General features: G+C 45.8%; 1 protein-coding gene across 25 annotated transcripts in view; it reads right to left on the bottom strand.

Moving 5' to 3' along the window:
* Window positions 1-18,412, bottom strand: part of ABHD13 (abhydrolase domain containing 13) — a 341,021-nt gene extending 322,609 nt beyond the window's left edge. For 11 of the 25 annotated variants that reach the window (XR_004539853.1, XR_004539850.1, XR_004539849.1 and 8 more), the window contains exon 1: window positions 12,342-12,808. The gene's annotated coding sequence lies outside the window, so the exon portion shown is untranslated. Of the gene's footprint in view, window positions 1-12,341; window positions 12,809-18,326 lie in introns of those variants that run through there. The other 14 variants (XM_033948427.1, XM_033948425.1, XM_033948426.1 and 11 more) reach the window with 7 other exon arrangements.
* Window positions 18,413-19,161: the final 749 nt, after the last annotated feature.

Here is a 19,161-nt window from a genome sequence, read left to right as displayed (position 1 = left end):
ATGTTGCTGACGGAATCTGAACTGGGATGGGTGGAGGCATGAGTGTTGCTCCATGTAAATTGTGGATCTCAATGATTTTTGTGAAAATGGGTATGTCGGCGATAGGTCTATAATTTGAAGCCAAATTTGGTGATTTTGGTATCGGGATGAGGGCAATCTTTCCCATTATATTTGGCAAGTGGCTTTGGTTTAGGGAGTTATTGAGTAAGTTAGTGATTCAAATGGTGAGTTATCCAGGAGCGGCAGTGAGAAGGTAAGAGGGACAGTTGTCTAGGGAGCTGCAGCACACAGATAGTTTGGATAGTAGTTTTTTGTGTCAGGGATGGACAGACTGGAGAATGAGGTCCAGATTTGGTCTGCTTTGGTGGGTTCAGGGGTGTGTTAAGATGTACTGAGCATGTGTGTCTCAGTGGGGATTGATTTGTCTACCTCTGATTATACAGTTTTGATTTTGTTGAGAAAGAAGTCTGCTAGATCCTGAGCGCTGATTTTGTTGGGTTGTCTTTTGGGTTTGAGTCGGTGGGGTTGTGAGCTGTTGCACCAGGTGAAATAGTTTATTGTTATCTACCGTTTTGGTGCCTAGTTTGCTGGAATAGTAGTTATTTTTGGCCTCCAATATGTTGGATTTGTATTTGTTTATTGCCATAGTGTTCTGTATTCTAGTGTTCTGCTTTTTCACCATTTTCTTTTCAGACGCCTGCATAGTTGTTTATCTGATCTCAGAGATTCGTTGAACCAGGGGGAGTTATGATTTTGTTTTTCAAGGGTGGAGGGGGTGAGTGTGTCCAATGCATTGGTAATGGCTTAGTTCCAGCTCATTAGCTTAGTTGTAATGCGGTCTGAAGGAGGGGTTAGAGAATTCTCAACTAAGTTCCAAAAAAGGTCTGATCTGGTCTTTCCTCACACAAGTTTCACTTCCTTTGTGACATAAGAACATAAGAAGCGCCATCTCCGGATCAGACCTTCGGTCCATCAAGTCCGGCGATCCGCACACGCGGAGGCCCTGCCAGGTATACACCTGGTTTATTTTATAGCCAACCATACTTTATATGCCTCTCTCAAGGAGATATGCATCTAGTTTGCTTTTGAAGCCTAGGACTGTCGATTCTGCAATAATCTCCCCTGGGAGAGTATTCCAGATGCCAACCACTCTCTGAGTGAAGCAGAACTTTCTGACATTAGTCCTGAACTTGTCCCCCCTTAGCTTCATTTCATGTCCTCTTGTCCGTGTCAAATTGGACAATGTAAATAATCTTCTCTGCTCTATTTTGTCGATTCCTTTCAGTATTTTGAAGGTCTCGATCATATCCCCACGCAGTCTCCTTTTCTCAAGGGAGAACAATCCCAGTGTTTTAAGTCGATCCTCATATACCAGTTTCTCCATACCCTTCACTAGTTTGGTTGCTCGTCTCTGCACCCTCTCCAGCAGTTTTATATCCTTCTTTAGGTAGGGAGACCAATGTTGGACGCAGTATTCCAAGTGGGGTCTGACCATTGCCCTATAAAGCGGCATTATAACTTTCTCCGATCTACTCGAGATTCCTTTCTTTATCATGCCCAACATTCTATTTGCCTTCTTTGCCGCTGCCGCGCATTGTGCTGACGGCTTCAGGGTCCTATCTATCAGTACACCCAGATCCCTTTCTTGTACACTTTTTCCCAGACTTGCACCTGACATTCTGTACTCGTATTCCTTATTCTTACTGCCTAAATGCATTACCTTGCATTTCTCCACGTTGAACTTCATCTGCCATTTCTCCGCCCATTTTTCTAACCGACACAAATCGCTCTGGAGTTCCTCACTATCCTCCTGCAATCTGATTGCCCGTCAGAGTTTTGTGTCATCTGCAAACTTGATGATCTCACTGGATGTTCCGTTTTCCAAGTCATTGATATAAATATTAAAAAGGATCGGTCCAAGTACCTTGTTCTGATTCTCAATTACGAAGTTTAAGCAGAAGTTTAGTAGGTAGTGGTCTGTCCATGGTGTTGGGGTCCATTTGGCGTTAGTTGTAAGGTTGACAGGGGTTGATGCTAGTATGTCTAGGGTATGTCCTTTCTTATGGGTGGGACCTGAGGGTATGATCGTGATGTCACAATCTTCAAGTAGTGTTTTGAGTTTGAAGACATCTTTGTTCTCGGTAGATTCGAGAGGGAGGTTGATGTCTTCGAGGATGAGTAGTTTAGTGTACTGGCATGCTAGGTTCATTATTATTTCACTCATTTTGGGGCAAAATCTTGATTGGGAGTTGGGCGGTCTGTAGATCAGTAGGATTCCAATTTTGTTAAGCGTGGAGCTGGGCGTGTCTTCGAGATTGCAAGCAATGTATTCTAGATCTGGGTGGACTGCTGAGTCTAGCTCAGTGATGATGTAGGAGCTTTTGTATATTATTGCTAGGCCGCCTACTCGCTTGTGCTTCCTAGGGAATTGCAGTATGTTGTATCCTTGAGGGCAGAGATGGGGTAGTTACGGGCTATCTAGGTCTTTTAGCCAAATTTCCACTATGAATGAGAAGTCTAGGCTGTTGGTTGAGATTAGGTCATTCAGGAGAAATAACTTATTTACTACCAATCTTGCTTTGGCATACATACAGTGGATGGGGGTCAGGGTATTTCCGTTTTTTGATTCCACCGATTGTTTTACTGGATGTGGATTGGTGGATGGTTTGAAATGGGGTTGTTTTTCTGTCTTTTGTTGGTGGTGTTTTTGTTCCAGAGTATTGGGATGGTTTTGTGGTGGGTTTGAAGATTCTTTGGGGGGGCCATGAGGGGTGGGGTTTTTTGCTGGAGCGTGCATTGTGCACAGCTGTCAGACTGGAAAGGCAAAGAATTGGGAGAATTTGGGCGAGTGGTAATTTCATTTTGATGGATTGAGGATCATAAGTGGTGCCCGTAGGAGAAAGTAGCTCTCTTCTTTGTGTGTGTGTGTGTGTGTTGTGCAGGAGGTCAGGAGGCACAGCACGTCTCCCACACCAGCCCCATCTGTTCCCTGCAGTGGTGGTTGTGCTGGTGGGGCATCTCCCACTGGTTATGGAGCTACCCTGAAGAGAGAGCAGTTTGAAAGAGCTGCGTCGCCCTGAAGATGAAGATTTTTTAAAAAGAGGTTGTAGTGGTGCCGCAAGGGCTGTTGGGGGTGGAGTTCGCCTCCCACGCCGGCTCCAACTCCTTCCCTTGTGGCTGCAGCCGTTGTAGTCAGCTGGTACTTAATATATAGTACTTAAGTCAATTATTACTGAATTCCACCTACCAGATTCTCAATTTTTTAAGTGGTATCAACTGTCACATGTGCAGTTAACTGAAAATTTACCTAATAACATATTCAATTTATAAAACTTTATAATTATCGAAAAGAAACTTCTGTATTGGCATTCAACAAGCTTGGGAAAAAGATCTAGAATTAACCTTATCTCCATGTCACTGGAACATGTTTTGGTAATGAGGTCCTAGATTTTCTTGCTCCTCTGCTATTACACAGATGTTATATACTTTCTCCAACGCCATGCTTTATGACACCGAGACAAGCAAAGTTATGTAATTCCTCAACTTCCAAACTATGTTGGTCATGTCGCAAAGAAGTAGGTACTCTTATGCATCAAATTTATCACTGCGACAATCTTCACATTTTTTGGTCTGACATATGGTCTAAAATACAAGCTATTTTTAAATTTAGAGATACTCTCTCCCCTGGACATGTGGAAGGGTATAATCAAAAGAAACATCTAAGTCCCCTTTGGGCCAAAGTCCCTAGACGCAGAAAGTAGGCAGCAGGGAAATGTCCATTGTAAAAAAAAAAAAAAAATTTAAAAAAAAAGTCCAAAATGAGTTTTTTTTTGAGAAAGGCCTACCTCTACGTTCAGCAGTTTAATCGTCCAGACTACCACTACGTCTATCCTTAAAACACATTCCCAACCCCAAAATTACCCAAGTCCCAAACGCCCATAACAAGACCTTTTAGGCGAAGGAGGGGCCAGTCCTTCGCCTAAAAGCAGGATTCTCTAAACTGTGTCTGTCAAACAACGCTGGTTGCAGAATCCTGGAACTGTGCCCCCCCCCCCCCAATGATCGCGACAGGAGAGATGCCTAATCTTTCCTGCTGCGATCCCTCCTAATCACCCTGGCAGGAGAGATGCTCAATCTCTATCAACCCGAACTCATGTGATTACCGGCAGGAGGGTGCCCAATCCCTCCTGCCAGACAGAAACCCCCACACACACACAGAAACACCACACACACATCGGCAGGAGGGAGCCCAAGCCCTCCTGCCGGCAACCTTCCCCCCGAACCCCCATCCCCCTGACCAAGCCCCCCCCGGACCTCCATTAACCTTAATCAATGGCCAGATGGGTCTTCCCTCCATCCGGCAGGCCTGCCTTCCTCAGAATGGCATGCCTGCCCTTTCCCGGTGCATTGTGGGATGTACTGGGGAGGGGCCTAGGGCCTGATTGGCCCAGGCACCTAAGGCCCCGCCCATAGGAGGGACCCTAGGCACCTGGGCCACCCGGAATTGGGCCAGTTGCCTAATGCCCCTCCTATATGTGGAGCCTTAGGCCCATGGACCAACTTAAAATTCAGAACTTATACCAGCCCCGCCCATAGGAGGGGCCTTAAGAACCTGGGCTAACCGGAATTGGGCCAGTTGCCTAATGCCCTTCCTATGGGTGGGATCTTAGGCAAATGGACCTGTTTTACCCTCCTGCCCTATCCACTCCTCCAAGAATGCTCCTTTTCGCTCTAGGCATACAGAGGCAGGGTAAAGGCCTAAGTTGGTTTTAGATATATCTAAAACCAGTTTTGATTATCAGTACTTGGACAATCTGTCTTTATGATCATCCAAGTACCGACTTAAGCCACTTTTTGTATGTTTTTGTTTGGGTTTTTTATTATGAGCCCCATATTCTACAAATCACTGGCTCTTACCACACAACTTTGTGCAAGGCCAGCCGAAGGGAGACTGTAGGAGCTGTGCCTAGTCCTGAGCACATGGTAGAAGAGTCCTGAGCACATGGCAGAACAGTGAACGGAGAGTGTGCTAGCAGGATGAAGCAGAGAGAGGAGCAGAGAAGGCGGTGCTAGCAGGGGAAGAGGCGAGAGCTAACTCCACCCACCCCTGACGTCACCAGCAAAACTCCCCCCATAAAAGAGGACGAGCCAACGGCGCGCAGCCGTTCAGCGCGAGGCGAAGGCGAGCCTTAGCGAGAGCGCCTTTGCAAAGAGCCTTAAGAAGAGCCAAACTACACAAGACAACGATACCTTAGGGCAACAAGCGGACCTCTCAAACACACTATCCCTTCACCCTAATCGTACAGGCTCTCATACTAACTCACAGACAGCAACCCTCTCAGACATCTCAAACTCTCAGTCTCTCAGACACCCTTATCTTTCAAGCACTAGATACCCCATTCTTCCAACTCTCAGACACCCGAATCTTTCAAAATCTCACACCTGCTCATATACAGATTTTTATAATTTTCCTAATTCTTTACCTTACTGACAGGCAGACCTCAATTACAACTCAGCAATGGCAGGGAGGACAAGAAGCGTGAAGTCTACAATCAAGACCAGTATTCCAGTCGCTATGGGGATCCAGGAAGCGACCACGGACTGCGTGCAGAAGGAGGAGGACCCAGGACGGTGGACAGAGATCTCTGTGCAGACCGAGACCATCCCCCAGCGCTACACTACAGTCTCTACACAGACAGAGGAGGCCGCGCAGCTGGATGGAGATCTCATGCAGGAACTAAGGAGCCTCAGGGTGGAGGTGATACGCCTGAGAAGCATCCGAGAGGACAAGGCCTACATCGACGGAGTTGTCCAGGAGCTGTCCCAAATCACCGAGCAGGCCCATGACAAGTCCATCCTCGAGACGCCCAAATCATCAGCTTTGAATCCAACAATTGGGATACAGGAAATGGCTAGCGGCACTGACTCCTGGCAGCTGGTGACCTCCTCCACAGGCAATCCCCCCCTTTTTCAATCTCTTCATCTTCTCCTTCTTCTTACAAACAGGGCAGCTATACATCAACCCCTCAACTCACCCTGTGGAACAGATTCCAGATTCTTTAGGAAGGAACTGCCGATGAGGAACAGGAGCAGGAACAGGAGCAGGCCCAACAAACAGCTCCATCTCCAGGGACAACTGACCGGCTCCCCCCAAAGAAGCGCAGAGTAATAGTCATCGGGGATTCCATGCTGAGGGGCACCGAGGGACCAATTTGCAGATCGGATATGCAATCTAGGGAGGTCTGCTGTCTGCCTGAAGCCAGGATACGAGATGTCACCGCCAGTCTGGATAGACTACTCACGCCCCGAGACCACTTTCCTATGCTTCTTGTCCACATAGGAACCAACGACGCTGCCAGGAACACACCGGAGACCATCACCAGAGACTTTGGAGCACTGGGTGAAAGGCTGAAGCGGACAGGAGCGCAGGTGGTTTTCTCATCGATCCTCCCAGTTAGAGGCAAGGGAAGAGCCAGAGATGAACGTATCCTGAGGACGAACGAGTGGCTACAGGGATGGTGCCGGGATATGAACTTCGGATTCCTAAACCATGGGGAAGCGCTACAAGGACCAGACGGACTCCATCTGACCAATAGGGGTAAGAACGTCTTCGGACACCGTCTAGCCCGCCTGCTTCACAGGGCTTTAAACTAGGTAAGTCGGGGGAGGGTACCCATTCACATATTAGTGCAGAAAAGAATTATCCTGATGAGGTGAGTCGAAACTCCGCTTCCATGTGCAAACAGTTCTTTAGGAGTCACACCGACTCGGGTAGGATACGCCTCACAGGGACTTAGCAAACACAAGATATGGAGGGCCATGTATGTCAATGCACACAGTTTAGGTAACAAAATTCTAGAATTGGAGGCTGAAATAAGGAATGCCGACAATATCTGAAACTTGGTTCACGGACTCACGTGGGTGGGATATGGCTATACCGGGCTACAACCTACTTCGTCAGGACAGAGAGGGCAGGTTAGGAGGGGGGGTAGCTCTATACATTAAAGAGGACATCAAAACCAACAGGAACACAGATGTCAAGTACACCGGGGAGTCCCTCTGGGTAAACCTGGCAAGAGGCAGAGAAAAATGCCTGTATCTAGGTGTGGTATACAGACCCCCAAGACAACTGGAAGACATGGACGCAGAATTAATTGAAGACAGAGAATATTACTCTATGAGGAGAAGCTGTACTGCTTGGGGACTTCAATATGCCTGATGCAGACTGGAACTCATTTTCAGCAACAACTAGCGGTAGCAGGAGGCTCTTAACCTCCATAAAGGGAGCACGTCTCAAACAAATGGTAACGGAGCCTACTAGGGCCCAAGTGATCCTCGACCTGGTACTCACCAACGGGGAAAGCGTCTCAGAGGTCTCAGTAGGAGATACGCTAGCCTCCAGCAACCACAACATAGTATGGTTCAACCTTAGGAAAGGCTTCCCTAGATCAAACACGAAAACAAAGGTACTCAATTTCCGGGGCACAGACTTCGCACGCATGGGAGATTTTGTCCATCGGACGCTGCAGGACCAAGCGGAGACCAATGATGTAGAAGCTAAGTGGTTAACACTGAAATCAACCATACATGAAGCAACTAGCCGCTTCATAAAATCAGTAAATAAACGACAAAGAAACAATAAACCCCAATGGTTCACCGCGGAGATCTCGCACCTCATTAAGGAGAAGAAAAAAGCATTTCTCTCCTACAAGCGCACGGAGAAAAGAGAGGCAAAGGTAGAATATAGGACCAGGTCTACAGCGGTCAAAATGACAGTTAGGGAGGCAAAACTTCGAATGGAAGAAATTCTGGCAAAAAACATTAAAAAGGGGGACAAATCCTTCTTCAGGTATATTAGTGACAGAAAAAGGAACACAGGCGGGATAGTACGCCTTAAAAGACCGGACGGAAGTTACGTGGAAGCAGATTCCGATAAAGCCGAACTACTGAATGAATACTTCTGCTCAGTCTTCACCTGTGAGGCACCGGGACACGGTCCGCAGTTGAAAGCAACACAAAGCACAGAAAACCTGTTTCAGAATTTTGAGTTCACACCAGGTGAAGTTTACAGTGAACTGGCAAGACTCAAGGTGAACAAAGCCATGGGACCAGACAATTTGCACCCAAGAGTGCTCAGAGAATTGAGCGATGTCCTGGCGAAACCATTGGCTGAGCTATTCAATCTCTCCCTAAGTAAGGGGAAAGTTCCCCTGGACTGGAAATTAGCTAATGTCGTTCCTCTGCATAAAAAGGGTTGCAGAGCAGAGGCTGCGAATTATAGACCGATGAGTCTCACATCAATAGTGTGCAAACTCATGGAAACACTAATTAAAAGCAAATTGGACACGATCTTGAATGAAGGGAATCTTCGGGATCCCAGTCAGCATGGATTCACCAAGGATAGGGTCCTGCCAATCCAATCTCATCAGCTTCTTTGACTGGAAAGTTGGACTTGGAAGAGTCTTTGGACGTCGTGTACCTGGACTTCAGTAAAGCTTTTGACAGTGTCCCACACCGCAGGCTGCTAAGCAAGATGGAATCGATGGGGTTAGGAGAGACACTAACTGCATGGGTCAATGATTGGCTGATTGGCTGAGTGGCAGACTTCAGAGGGTGGTGGTTAGTGGTACCCTCTCTAAAATATCGGAGGTGACCAGTGGAGTGCCGCAGGGCTCGGTCCTGGGTCCACTCCTTTTCAACATATTCATAGGGGATCTGACTCAAGGACTTCAAGGTAAAATAACACTATCCGCCGATGATGCCAAACTATGTAATATAGTAAGTGAATGCAGTTTACAGAATTATATGGCACAGGACCTGCTTACATTGGAAAGTTGGTCCTCAACCTGGCAGCTAGGCTTCAATGCTAAGAAATGTAAGGTCATGCACCTCGGAAGGGGAAATCCATGCAGGACGTACTTCTTGAACGGAGAAACTTTAACTAGGACTTTAGCAGAACGAGATTTATAAGTAATCATCAGTGCAGACATGAAAACTGCCAATCAAGTGGAGAAGGCTTCATTTAAGGCAAGGCAGATATTGAGTTGTATCAATAGAAGTTTCGTCAGCCGAAAGCCTGAAGTCATAATGCCGTTGTACAGGGCCATGGTGAGACCTCATCTGGAGTACCGTATTTTCGCGGATATAACGCGCGCGTTATACGTGGTTTTTACGTACCGCGCATACCCCTCGCGCGTTATATGCCTGAGCGCGGTATACAAAAGTTTTTAAACAGTTCCCACCCCGCCCGACGCCCGATTCACCCCCCCAGCAGGACCGCTCGCACCCCCACCCCGAACGACCGCTCGCACGCGCTCCCACCCGCACCCGCATCCACGATCGGAGCAAGAGGGAGCCCAAGCCCTCTTGCCCGGCCGACTCCCCGACGTCCGATCCATCCCCCCCCCGGCAGGACCACTCGCACCCTCACCCCGAAGGACCGCCGACTCCCCAACAATATCGGGCCAGGAGGGAGCCCAAACCCTCCTGGCCACGGCGACCCCCTAACCCCACCCCGCACTACATTACGGGCAGGAGGGATCCCAGGCCCTCCTGCCCTCGACGCAAACCCCCCTCCCCCCCAGCCGACCCGCGACCCCCCTGGCCGACCCCCACGACCCCCCCACCCCCCTTCCCCGTACCTTTGGAAGTTGGCCGGACAGACGGGAGCCAAACCCGCCTGTCCGGCAGGCAGCCAACGAAGGAATGAGGCCGGATTGGCCCATCCGTCCTAAAGCTCCGCCTACTGGTGGGGCCTAAGTCGCGTGGGCCAATCAGAATAGGCCCTGGAGCCTTAGGTCCCACCTGGGGGCGCGGCCTGAGACACATGCTCGGGTTTGGCCCATGTGCCTCAGGCCGCGCCCCCAGGTGGGACCTAAGGCTCCAGGGCCTATTCTGATTGGCCCACGCGCCTTAGGCCCCACCAGTAGGCGGAGCTTTAGGACGGATGGGCCAATCCGGCCTCATCCCTTCGTTGGCTGCCTGCCGGACAGGCGGGTTTGGCTCCCGTCTGTCCGGCCAACTTCCAAAGGTACGGGGAAGGGGGGTGGGGGGGGTCGTGGGGGTCGGCCAGGGGGGTCGCGGGTCGGCTGGGGGGGAGGGGGGTTTGCGTCGAGGGCAGGAGGGCCTGGGATCCCTCCTGCCCGTAATGTAGTGCGGGGTGGGGTTAGGGGGTCGCCGTGGCCAGGAGGGTTTGGGCTCCCTCCTGGCCCAATATTGTCGGGGAGTCTGCGGTCCTTCGGGGTGGGGGTGCGAGTGGTCCTGCCGAGGGGGGAGAAGAATCGGACGTCGAGGGGGGGCATCAGGCTTTCAGGATGGGGACAGGACTTCAAGGGGGGACAGGCAGATCTTCAAGGGGGACAGGCAGACCTTCAAGGGGGACAGGACTTCAAGGGGGGACAGGCAGACCTTCAAGGGGGGACAGGCAGACCTTCAAGGGGGGACAGGACTTCAAGGGGGACAGGCACGGAGAGGCGGGGCAGTGCACCGAAAGTCAAGGCAGGTGAACGAGAGTCGGGACAGCGCACGGAGAGGCGGGGCAGTGCACGGAAAGTCAGGGCAGGTGAACGAGAGTCGGGACAGCGCACGGAGAGGCGGGGCAGTGCACGGAAAGTCAGGGCAGGTGAACGAGAGTCGGGACAGCGCACGGAGAGGCGGGGCAGTGCACCGAAAGTCAGGGTGAGTCGGGGCAACCAGAGGAGAGTCGGGGAGGGCGAAAGGAGAGTCGGGGTGGCCAGAGGAGAGTCGGGAAGAGCGAAAGGAGAGTCGGGGTGGCCAGAGGAGAGTCGGGCAGCATGCGCGTTATATGCCTGAGCGCGGTATAGAAAAGTTTTTTTACATATCTTCGTGATTTATGCGCGCTATACCCCTGTGCGCGTTTTACAACGGTGCGCGTTATATCCGCGAAAATACGGTACTGTGTGCAATTCTGGAGGCCACATTACAGTAAAGATGTGTGCAGAATTGAATCGGTTCAGCGGACGGCCACCAGGATGATCTCGGGGCTCAAGGGTCTCTCGTACGAAGAGAGACTGAACAAATTGCAGCTCTACACTCTCGAGGAACGTAGGGAGAGGGGAGACATGATCGAAACATTTAAGTACCTCACGGGACGTGTCGAAGTGAAAGATGATATTTTCTTTCTCAAGGGACCCTCGGCCACAAGAGGGCACCCGCTCAAACTCAGGGGTGGAAAATTTCATGGCGACACCAGAAAGTATTTCTTCACAGAGAGAGTGGTTGGTCATTGGAACAAGCTTCCAGTGCAGGTGATCGAGGCAGACAGCATGCCAGACTTTAAGAATAAATGGGATACCCATGTGGGATCCCTACGAGGGTCAAGATAAGGAAATTGGGTCATTAGGGCATAGACAGGGGGTGGGTAAGCAGAGTGGGCAGACTTGATGGGCTGTAGCCCTTTTCTGCCGTCATCTTCTATATTTCTAACTTTCTGATGATGATAAAGTCCTATTTGGACTTATTTGTTTCCTTAGCTTTAAAACTTATTAACAACTGGAAAGATAATTCCCATTTATCATTACACATGTGGTGGAACTGGATATTGATGTACAAAAAGTACGACAACAGCCTCTCATATAAACTCTCCAAATTACTCTTTAAGAATCAGAAAATGGAAGTCTAGACTGTTTTCTTTCATAATTCAGGAACGATTTCCTTTATTAAATTTTCTGATGCTTTACATACAAGCAAGTATACATTTCTTGTTCTCTTTATGTTCATGTTTATGAATCTTTTGCATTGTAACAATTTAAAATTTCAATAAATATTTGAAAACGAAAAGTATTTCAAAGTGAGTTATAATTAAAGTTTTTGTGGGTTTGTTTTTTTTTTTTTTTAGATAGTCCAGTCCAATTACTAAAGGACCCCGTGTATTTCTGCACACTTACTATAAGGAACACCAGGTTGCACTGCATGTACAGTACTCCTGGTAGCATAAGAAACACCAGCAATTGCCATGGGTGCAGGGAGGGAGCATTCTCTCCCCCCGCTGTCGTAGCCGCTCATTACTGCCTGCTGCTGCTATTCCCCTCCACTCGAGTATTCTATTGAGTAATGCAAAATAATTTCTTTCCCCAGAAAAATTTCTCCCTACACTACTGCCAGCTGGCCAGTCCTAACCTCAAAACTATTAGGCCCTGCTACAAAGAAAATAACCGAAACGACCTAGCTAGCCTAATTCATGACACATCAAAACGTTGACTTATCCACAACCCTTTTAAGTACCGTTTCCCCTGTTTACTTCTTTCCTTCCTCATCCCTGAAGACTGGCACCCTTTACCTTCCACATACTATAATAATTAAGCAGGATCTTAGCAACTTACCATGCACACTTACTTTCCAACCCAGTTGCACCAGCACGGTGGAGAAAACAGGAAAAGGAGCAGTTTGAAAAACAATAAATCCCCTAACCTTTTTTTAGTCTGTCTTCAAGCCTTTAATGAGCGCGTCTGTTTCGAAGTACACACTAAACAGATAATCGGATACCTTAACACCACAAGAACTACACCATCTTTCCAAAAATTACCAGCAAAACAGCGCTTAAGAACGGATTTGCTAGTTGGTTGTTTTTTGACAGGCCGTGACGTTTGGGACGCATGCGCCCAAGATTATCATTAACGCAGCTTCCTCTTCTCTAGTAATCGCGGGACTTGAACACGGAAGAAAAGAGCAAATTAGTAATGGACTATTAGTATAACGAAGTTGAAAAGAAACTTGATTTGGTAGGAAAACGGCTCTCTTTGTAACGTTGCCGTATTCTCGCTGTGGCCTGGAATTCAATTTGACCAAGGTATTCGTGCGGCTCCATTTTTATTCTTTACCGGCTTTTTAAAGCTAGTGTTCACCCCTTTCTCATGGTTCTGCATGTAAGATGTTTGTTATTAGAGCGTCTACATATGTGATATGCTATTATAAGAAAATAGCATTCCGCGTGTTTTATTTTAAATCATGGGAGTTTTAACGCCTAATATAGAGTTATGCCTGCATGCCCTGTTTGGGTGTGCCATTTGTGTGCATTGTCATTGTATCATATCATACTGTGGTATATTATGGTACTTTGTACTTTGCTGTCGTTTACCATATATATGTCTGCTATACATTTCTGACATTGTATATGTTATTCCTATTACTGTACTAAGATTCAGTCTGTCTATTTCTACATTTACACCATTGTATTTTTATTTAATCATTTCACAATTGTTATGATAACAAAATTGTAAGCTTTATATTAAGCTCTATGTACTGTATATGCCTTGGATGAATCTCTTCATAAGTTCAAGTAACAAGCTTAGAAAGGAGGAAAACTGGTAAGACACACTGAGGCCCATCTGCACAAAACTCACCTTGCATTTAACTCGCTAAACCAGTTTTAAGACAAAGTATTGCATCTATCGATGCCCAGAGTTTGGTATCATGCGTAAAAAAAGGCAAACTTTACCAGGTAGTCCTTCCGCAATATCCCTCAAAAAGATGTGCCCAAGGACAGATTCCTGCAGCACTCCACTAACATCCTTTTTCACAGAGCAAACTCCATATCTAGCATCCTTCCCATAGCCAACTGTTGGTCACCCAATCAAAGAAATAATCAGATTTGTCTTATAAGACCTGCCTCTCGTAAAACTATACTGCCTCAGGTCCTGCAGTCCATTTGATTCAAGAAGTCTCACTATCCTCTGCTTAAGTAGTATTTCCATTGGTTTATTCACTACTCAGGGCAGACTAACAGGACTGGAATTCCTAACCTCCTCCTTACTCCTCCTCCTCTTACATCCACCCTTCTCCAGTCCTGCGAGACCACTCCAGATTCTTAAAGAAGCATTGAAAAGATGCCAGAATCTCTTTGGGCAATTAATCCGACCAAAATTTGTAGAGCGCCCACTTGGTCGTCTCTTCATATCTTTACACAGTAGATGTGGCGGCTTGGTCTGACGCTGTTTTGGTGCCTCAGTATTGCGGGCAGTCTCTTCTATACCACCCTAGATGTTGCCATTGCTTTGGTATGTCGCCTCTCATATTGACTCCAGAGAGGACATAACGGAATAGAAGATTTAGATTCTTACCTTTGGTAATCTTCTGATAGTCCCTGATGGACTCAATATGGCCTACCCACCCTTCTACTCTGTTTCTCTGTATTGCCTACATTTTTTTGCCTCGGATATTTCTCCTTTTAGGCCTAAGTATCTTTCACCAGTAGACAGGCCCTGTGGGGAATCATTCCATGTACGTAAGTACATCTCTTTACCTCTGGCTTTGTTCCAGTTAGTGCTCATTGCACATAACAGGTTGGTTCCATGTTGTTGCCCTTTTTTCATGTTGCCTGTTTATTAACTGTTTTCTTATATATTGCAGAGCAAAACAGAATGCTGTTGTGTGGCTCACTTCTAGAACTGTTGCCTCTGCATCTTGAGGTTGTGAGATCAAATTCCAGTGCTGCTTCTTGTGACCCTGGGCAAGTCACTTAATCCTCCAGTGCCTACCATTTTGAATGTCAGCTTTGAAAGCCAAAGCTACAAAAAGGCAGTATACAAGTCCCCATTCCCTTTCCCCTTTGTGTGTATGCTTTGTTCCAGTCTGTTTGTCCAAGTTAGATTGTAAGCTTTTCCGAGCAGGGACCATCTATAAATGTCAAAATGTATAGTGCTGTGTACGCCTTTCAGCGCTATATAAGTGATAAGTAAAAGTAGTAGTAGTAGGTTCTGTGTTCCTCAACCAAGTGGGGAGGATCAGAAGAAAAAATTGTGTGGTTTTCTGAAAGATCTGGTTCGCAGGTTGAGATAAAACACCTGTCATATTGACTGTCAAGGACTAATAAAATAATATTACCAAAAGGTAAGAACCTAATATTCCATTCTATATTTTATATACCTTATCCAAACCACCCCTGGCTATTGTCTTATCATTCTGCAATCCCACTGCCTCACTGAGGGCTGGACCTGTGACCCATAGATTAGGAAAAAGACAAGATTACACAGACATCAAACACTGAAAATACAGGAAGGGGAAAAGGGAAAGAGTGTTATCGTCTGATCACATGGTCTTGAAGGCCCTTGTTATCAACTTGTCCAATACACATCGCTCTGAAGTAGAAAAGTGTTACAGAAACTAATTAAAATGTGTTCAGCGCCTTTCATACCAGAGTTGATTTATTTCACTTTACTAAAAAATTACAGATTACTCATTTTTTGCCAAGGACACTTCAAGATTCTGATCTCTGTTTAGTGAAGAACCACTCAAGATGGTTCCATCTGGATCTACTTACTGTCAGATATCTTCTGGGTCATTCCATAAAATTCTAACAAAATTTGGAAACCTTACCATTTCAGAAATTGATAATAATCTACCAGAATGGAGACCAACATATAAGATGAAAATCTGCAAGCTTTCAGACTTCTAGCCCAAATAGTTTTTGTGATATTATCTTTTTATCCAACAGGGATTGGCCCAGTTCATGGCCAACTAAAGTTTGGGCACTTTTTAGGTCTTAATAATTCTGCCATTAAATGTCCTAAGTGTCAGAATTTTGTGCAGAAACTACAACCCATTTTGAGCTGGAACACATGGTATCTGAGAGATTTGTCAAGATTGGGATTTTATTCAATTCATATCATTCATGTCCTTAGTAAAAATAGTTGCTTTACTGGAACAGATATTGTTGAGGACAGCAGGATATTAATCCTCATTACCCATTTACCTCCCGTACAGTTTGCTTATGCCTTCAAACATACCATACCAAATAGTATCTTATATCCCACAATTTTCTACAAGGAATAATTGCAACAAGAAGGTCGAAATCTTGTACAATCCCTCTGTAGTCTGAACGGGTGGGTGTTATGAATCTTATGCAGCCATAATCTGTAGGGAACTCAAAACAAACTCCAGCCCCTCCCACTGTGACATGCTCCCTGAAGATCAGTTTTGTTTCCTACAGCCATACTGTAGGAGCTCATCTCTTCTGCTCATGTTTATTTTTCCAAAATTTTAGTATATTGTCACCGTGCATCACCAGGCCGGTCCATGCCCCAAAGAGGGAGGTAGCCAAAAGAGTCCAGAGCACACAGTGCTGACTGAGCGGTTAATCAGTTCCCTTTGGAGTAGTGGATCAAGTGATGAAAACATCTTGCTAGTTCAAAACTTAAATCATTTTATTTCTTCAAGGACTCAAATATTTCATCAGTTCCAAATAAACCTTGCTGAAATTCTCCACTTGCAAACAACAAACAAAAATTTCATTTTGTTGCCAAAAGTTCACTTTGTAAATAGGCTTTTATAACTTCTCAGTGTGCAACACAAACTTCCAAAATACTTTCCAAAATGGCCTTCCTTAGACCTGTGCCTACCTGGAGGCAAGTCTTCTGTGTAGTTCTCCTCTGGACAAAAATAAATGCCTCTTGTACCAGGGCACTCTTGCAGCTTAGAACTACTATTTTCTATCTGTACTTACTGCTTACTGGTGCACAAAATAAGAGGGGGGGAACCCTTCAGCAAAGCTTCTGTTTTACTCCATTTCAGTTTCCATGAAATAAAATTTCCTGAATCTCTTCATAATAGTCCATGGCCTCTTCTGAGTCTAAACTCTCTCTGTTCTCAGCAGTGTCATTCAGTCAAATTTCAGACTACTTTGACAAAACTCAGGCTCTTCATCCTAATCAAACTGGTTTCCAGAAAAAACATTCTACTGAACAAGCACTTATAGTTTTAACCACATCTATACAATATTTCCTGGACCAGCATAAATCAGTCATCCTCATCTCTTTAGATTTATCAGCTGCATTCGATATAGTTGATCAACTCCTGCTACGAAGATTAGCAGCGATACGTATCTCTGAACAAATCCTTCAATGGTTTACCTCTTATTTTGCAAATCGCACTGCTGTTGTCTCCTTTAATAATACCATTTCTTCATCAATTCAAAACAGTTTTGGTATCCTCCAAGGAGCTATACTGTCCCCCCTACTCTTTAATATCTACCTGGCTCCCTTATTAACACTCTGTCAATCTATTGGTCTTACTGCTTACGCTTATGCAGACGACATTCAGATTATTTATCCCATCAATGTCTCCAGTCCTGATGACATTAATCTTTTCAAAGATAAATTAGACAAAATTTCACAGTGGCTCAACGAAAACATGTTGTCACTTAGGGCTCCTTTTACGAAGCCGCGTTAGCGGTTTAACGCACGTAATAGCGCGCGCTAATTTTCTGGCCGCGCTAGCCACTATTGCCTCCTCTTGAGCAGGCGGTAGTTTTTCGGCTAGCACGGGGGTTAGCGCTTGCTAAAAAGGTGCGTGCGCTAAAGCCGCTAACGCGGCTTCGTAAAAGGAGCCCTTAGTATATCCAAATGTCTTCTTTTTCCGTGGAAAGATAATATATAGCTTAGATTTCCCATTACAATAAATGATATCCCTATTATTTATGTGTCTGCAACTAAAATTTTGGATGTAATAATAGATGATAAATTAACTTACCGTCCACAAATTATCTCTGTAGTAAAAAATTGTTTTATTAGACTAAGGATGATCCGATCTCTTGCAAACATTCTAGATCCTCAGTCTCTCAATATTTTAATTCATTCCCTAATTATATCTAAGCTTGATTACTGTAATGCATTGTATAAGGGTATCTATCAAAAAGATATCTGCCATTTACAATTGATACAAAACACAGCCATAAAAATTATCACAAATAAAAAGAAATTCAATCATGTTACTCCTTTATTAAAATCAGCTCACTAGTTGCCAGTTCCACACCGTATCATATATAAAATAGTTATCCTTTCATTCAAAACTCAAACCACTAAAGAACCGGCCTTTATCCATAAACTTCTCATTCCACATGAACCTATAAGAGCTCTAAAATCCTCTTCTCAGCAACTGCTTCATACGCCATCCTTGAAAATTATTAGTGCACGTTGGGCTACCTCATTCGCAATCAGGGCCCCTACAATATGGAATTCCCTACCTCTTCATATCGGGGCAGAAAAAAACTTAGATAAGCTCAAGGGAAATCTAAAGACTTACCTTTTCCAAGATGCCAGAGTTATTTCATAATCTTTATTCCCTAGCCTCTCCATCGTGGTTTACCTTTCATGTATTCTTTACTGTTAATTTGTAGTTCTCCCTATTTTCCTATTATTTCTAGTTGGTCAAGTATTGTTATGGGAGTACTGACTCGTTTATTGTCTCCTCCCTTTTTTAATTACAAATTGTAAAACGCTTAGAAGTGTTGATTTGCGTTTTATCAAAATTTTTAATAAACTTGAAACTTGATTTAACATTTCACAATCATTATAAGTAGCTCTAACTTGTACCTTTGGCTGCTGTAAACTGCTTCTGGCTCTTGGAACTGGTCTGGTTTCCTCATAAGACTTCCTCTCCAGCTTGGGTTGGTTCAGTGGCTGCCTGTCTTGTGAGCACTGCTACTGGCCCTTATAAGCCTCCTGATAACAAGCTGCAGGTGTGGCTTGTTCCTAGCTAAAGTGGAGACTAGAATGTTCTTGGTGTTGCCTCGAACTGGGTCCCCCATGAATGTTGTGAGTTACCCCATAAATATTCCCCCTAAGAACAATATTCGCAGCACTGTTGGTTCCATCTACCTTTTGTTCCCCATTCCATAATCTAGGTGAAAACAAATGGGTATTATGCTGCTCACTACTAGACCTTCCCTGGTTGGTTCTGGTTCTGAGCTGAGGTGTCAGTAGTGTATTTTCATTTTGGGTCTGCATTTTCCTTTGCCTAGCACTTGGCATAGACATTTTCCTACTACTCTTCTCAGTCATAGGATCCCCCTGTGACAATATTAATTTAATATTTGACGCGGGTCTTGCCCTACTGCTGCGGATTCACCCTGCAGGGACATCCTTCGGTGGGAGATTGCAGACTCTTATTAAAAAGTCTGCATCTGGGGGGGTTACCTGTCACTGCAGTAAACCCCCAGGACAGCCTGCATGTCTAATCGGGGTTCCAGGATCGGGAACTGACTCTCCCCGGGTTTGTCCACTAAGGGGTAGAGCGCAGGCTGCACGTTTCCTTGGGAGGCACGTTGGGACCAGACTGCGTACCTTTCCTGATTATTCTGAAGGTCCTGGTAGTCAATGACTGGGGTGGCCGGGCAGGTGAGGCAATCAGAAGACTTGAAATCCAATT

Source organism: Geotrypetes seraphini, chromosome 6 (assembly GCF_902459505.1).
Source record: "Geotrypetes seraphini chromosome 6, aGeoSer1.1, whole genome shotgun sequence".
Lineage (NCBI taxonomy): Eukaryota > Metazoa > Chordata > Amphibia > Gymnophiona > Dermophiidae > Geotrypetes > Geotrypetes seraphini.
Note: the sequence above shows the minus strand (reverse complement) of the source record. Positions and strands in the feature narration are given on the sequence as shown.